Below are 4,839 nucleotides of genomic sequence, written 5' to 3'. Positions count from 1 at the left end.
ATTCAGCACGGGTTCATCCCGCACTCCCTCGGCCCTCTGGTCCTCGAACATCACTAAAGCAACGTGTCCCCGCTGCTTAGGGCGTCTGCATTCCCGCGCGACGTGTCCGGGTATTCCACAGTTGTAGCAGCGACCCCTCGGCGGAGACCATCCGCCACCGCTCGCCTTAGCACTGCCTCCAGAGACCGTCACACCCTGTGTCTTTCCCGCCTCACTTGTCGTTTCTTTCCCTGCAGTAACAGTTCCCGAGCTCTCAGCTTGGTTCTCCTCTATCGGCGCTACAGCACCTTTTGATCCTCGGGTGTTCCAACTTGAGAAATGGGACTTGGGAGAACTCGTTCCTGTCCTCCATCCATCCGTCCTCCTATAATTCCTATCGTTTCCGACATATGCGGGTGGTCGGTGCTGTCCCTCTCGGCGTGGGCGTAGGGCTTCTTCTAACATGTCGGCTCGGTCCGCTGCGGCCCTCAGGTCCTTTATGTCCGCCTCCTTTACCCTCATCCTGATCTCAGGAGAGAGCACGGACATAAACTTTTCCATGGCCATTAGTTCCTTGACCTCTTCGACCGACCTTGCTTCCTCAGAGTCCAGCCACTTAAGGAGCTTTCTTTCTATGTCCCTCGCCGTCTCCGCATACGATTTTCCTGGCAACTGGGTACATTCTCTAAACCTCTTTCTGTAACACTCTGGCGTGAGCTTAAAGGAACGGAGCACAGCTCGTTTTACCGCATCGTAGTTAGTGCATTCTTGGAAGTCGAGCATAGTGAAGGCTTCACGAGCTTCACCTGTGAGCCTCCCTTGGACCAACTCCGCCCACTCCGCCCTCGGCCACCTCTTCATAGCAGCAACTCTCTCAAAGTGATCGAAGAAACTTTCGGCTTCACTAGGCACAAAGACCGGCAGGTCTCGTTCCCTCACTCGTCGGTCTTCCTGTGGCGGGGCAGGGGCACCTAGTCCCAGTTCAGCTCGCTTCAGCTCCACCTCCTGGTTGGCTTCTATTTCCATTTGTCTCAGCCTAACTTCTTGCTCTCGTTCTTCCCTGCGTAGCTGTGCTTCTCGCTCTTGCTCTTCCCAGCGTAGCTGTGCTTCTCGTTCCTCACGCTTCAGCTGTGCTTCTGCTTCTCGCTCTCGTTCTTCCCGGCGCAGCTGTGCTTCTCGCTCCTCATGCTTCATCTGTGCTTCTCGCTCTTGTTCTTCTCGGCGCAGTTGTGCTTCTCGCTCCTCACGCTTCATCTGTGCTTCTGCTTCTCGCTCCTCTTTGCGCTGTTGTGCTTCTCGTTCTTCTTTGCGCTGCTGTGCCTCTTCTCTCCTCAGCTGCGCTTCTGCTTCTCGCTCTTCCTTGCGCTGCTGTGCTTCTAGCTGCAGCTTCATTATTTCCAGCTTTATGCTGTGCCTGCTGCCGCTGGATCCCCTGCTGCTTCCACCAATACTCAGGCGCTCACCCACACTGGCAGGTGTTTGGGGCCGTTCCTCCCCCAAAGCTTCGTCTCGAGCCTTGAGCTGAGCCATTATCTCTAGTCTTCTTTCACCAACTCTGGCAGATTTCAGCTTTATTCCAAAATGATTCGCTATAGCCTGTAACTGTGCCTTGGTGCACTCTTCCAGCACCTGTTCATCTCTAGAGTCAATAAACCTGGTTACTTTATCATCCTCCATCTTGTGCTACGAGTGTTAACCTGCACCTGATCTCTAACACCACTGCCAAGTACCACTGCAACCTTTACTTCGATCTATATCCTGGCAAGGTCGCCAATGTTGGGGTTTCCACCATTCTATTATTCTCTACCCTTACTCTGGGGTAAGCAATAGTTATGCTCAAAGTCACTCACCGTAGCCCTGCGGGTCTTCCCTCGATCCTCACGGCGCCTTTGCACGCCAGGAGAGTCTCCCAGTCAATCTTAACGGCCTCTTATTAAGAAAGAGTGAGAACACGACTCGATCACATCGACTGTCGTGTGCCCTCCCCAACAATAGGGCTCTACGGTTAATCACAAGGTCGCCAACTGGTGTTTTTAGGTGGCCAGTAACACCATCAGTGGACTGGTGTATTCAGTGGTAGCCTTGGCAAGGTCACACTCGAAGATCAGGAATCAGGCAGGTACTTATTGTTATCACTCTATATTTACCAGTATAATATAGCCACAAGATCAATGGAGGGGATGATATAAACACAAAGATAGTTTTGTATTTTACTTAAAATGTATGAGAGATGTCACAAAGCCAAACAATAATCAATTAATCAACTGATCCTGACGCGGCTGGTAATTCCCACGGTTAGTATGCGATCACTAGAGGGCAACATTCTCCCCTCCTCATCAAGTGTCAAGAACAGCTGATCGCAATGGTCTCTCCGCGCGAAATTTGCTTGTTTTCTAGATTCACGCGCGCGGTTTCTTTAAATTCTCCAATATTACTAGAAACTCGCACACTCGATATTGGCACAAATAAACCGAATTACTTAGTTACACTGTACTCAGGCTCAAACAGTCTTTTCTACAATCAATTCTACAATGACTCACTGTAATAGTCTTACACTGTTATTCATCCAACAATATATTGTGAAATATTAACACTGGAGTTTTCAGTACTTTCTCTCGTGGGCGATAACGCAATAATTCACTGTACTCACAAATGATTATTCACTGAATGAACATAGACATATATATGGTATATAAATCAATCATCAATACATGGAAAATAAATAGTTTCTGGGCACATAGCCTAACCTCCAAATACTGGCATAATATTATATATAATTTACCACTATATGTTCATATAAAAAATCTATAGAAAGATATACACAACACAGTAAATTTATCACTGGTTCCTGGTGCCTGTACACACCAATAATCAACATGAATATTACTAAGGGGGCGTTAGTTAGGGTTCATAAAAGTTGTTCTAGTGCAATGAAAATTTATTGACGTGTTACACGTGAAGAGGGCTGCAAGTGGTCCAAGTTTCAGCATCGCAGCCTAAATAGAGAGGGAGAAAAAAAAAAAAACTTTTTTTAACCATTTTTTTACATGTTTTAAAGTTGATATAACAAATACAAATATCAACTGATATTATTTCTATGATACTCAGCTATCACAATACTATATAATAAAGGTTGTCTAGTGGCATTATTATCCCAAACCTATTTAGTGCAATAATACAAATTTTCAAAGTTCACCCAAAAAATTATGCAACAAAATGATGTTTATAAATATATATAAAATCAATAAATGATCTTAGGGGAAATATATAACTTGGGTTTTTAGAGGCACAGACTCTACATATAATGTGCAAGTTCCATGTAAATTGAATAATAAATAAAAAAGTTATTCAACCATATAGTTGCAAATTAGTTACCTGTAAAAAATGAAGGTCAAAGTTCAGCCACCTTTGGCTGAGGTTGATGAACTACCAATTTCAATCAAAATTACCACCCTTGTAGATTGGCATTCCTTCAGTAAGGTGTGTAAGTTCCATGAAGATCGCCTGATAAAAAAAAAAAAAAAAATTATTAAAAAAAAAAATAAAAAAAAAAATAAAAAAAAATAAAAAAAAAGACAGCAGCTTTATATTTACAATTATTTATGATATAGTATCAAGATATAAAAAATAATACATACTAACCTAATATAATTGGTCTGAAATATGCAACATCTTGCAACATCAAGAGGGAGAACGTCTTGAGTTGCAGGTCTAAGATCTTGAGTGGCAGGTGCCGCAGGTGGTGTGGCAGGTGCCGCAGGTGGTGTTGCAGGTGCAGCAGGAGGTGTGGCAGGTGCCACAGAGGTGTGGCAGGTGCCACAGGAGGTGTGGGTGCCTGGGTGTGAGGCGAGGTAGTGTGTTGTGGGGGCGGGAGGCTGCCCTCTCTCTTCACTCAAGGGAACTCTTGTTTTGCCTCAGTGTGGCTTTACGCTCCTTCTTTACTTGGCTAACGCGTAGAGCTCTTGCCTTTAGAGCTTTCTTCTTGTCCGATACTATATCCATTGTGCAGTATATGCAAGAAAATACGATCTGTGCGAGCGCGTCAGGCATACGACCGCCGGCACAGACACTGAGAGGGTGACTAAGCCAGTAATCGGATTATAGCCCCTCCCTCTCACAGAAGACAGTTGCCAGCGAGTGTGTTTATAATTTGTATATGCATAACAAGATATTCTCCACTCTATTGCGAAATACTAGACGCTTACAACGTATGACGCATCACCCTACGGCGCACCCGAGCCGCGAGGACCAGATTTCGGACAATTGTGGCTGGAAAATTTACTCTAATTACGTTATTTATTATCATAACATTAAACGGTTTGGACCACGGTGTTGCCAGAACGTTGTAGTATTTTTATAAATTTTTCAGAAAAATTCGTGTTTGGCCGATTTTTTTCGGCCAAACAATAATAACGCCCCCTTGTACTCTTGATAGTACTGTCTAGCACACTGGTGCTTTACCGTGACATGGGTGAGACTTGCTCACGACATATAAAATCCTCAGGCTAGATAATATAGCCGAATAACATAGCTAACTAAAGGGGAATGGGGAGGGAACTAGAACCACCTACTTCACCCTATCCTCCGATGAGAGTCGAGATGTAGCTCCTGGTCCTCGTGTCGGGAACGCCCCCACACTACACGTCGTCGTGTCCTACCAGAGCCTCTCGTCGTCCCACCGTTTAGCGCGTCGTCTCCGTGCCTCCTCACTGCAGGTCCGTTCTCCTTCTTGACTTCTTGAAGGTTGGAGTCGGTCTCCTGGCCGTCGTCTTCTCCCAGCAACGGCTGTCGCCTACGTCTCAGCTACAGTCGTCCGGTTTCCCCAAATAGTCCTCTCTTCCTCAGCTACCCAGTGGCTCT

The 4,839-nt window shown here is 45.8% G+C and overlaps 1 long non-coding RNA gene across 1 annotated transcript; it reads right to left on the bottom strand.

Annotated features, from left to right (window-relative positions):
* Positions 1–2,896: 2,896 nt before the first annotated feature.
* Positions 2,897–4,081, bottom strand: LOC138351527 (uncharacterized). The gene is made up of 3 exons (XR_011222488.1): positions 3,622–4,081; positions 3,355–3,483; positions 2,897–2,975 (listed from the first exon to the last, which is right to left on the bottom strand). It is a non-coding gene; the product is annotated as an uncharacterized lncRNA (long non-coding RNA).
* Between the last annotated feature and the right edge of the window lie 758 nt (positions 4,082–4,839).

The sequence above is a fragment of the Procambarus clarkii genome, chromosome 50 (assembly GCF_040958095.1).
Source record: "Procambarus clarkii isolate CNS0578487 chromosome 50, FALCON_Pclarkii_2.0, whole genome shotgun sequence".
Taxonomy (NCBI): domain Eukaryota; kingdom Metazoa; phylum Arthropoda; class Malacostraca; order Decapoda; family Cambaridae; genus Procambarus; species Procambarus clarkii.
This window is presented reverse-complemented; position numbering and strand designations above follow the sequence as displayed.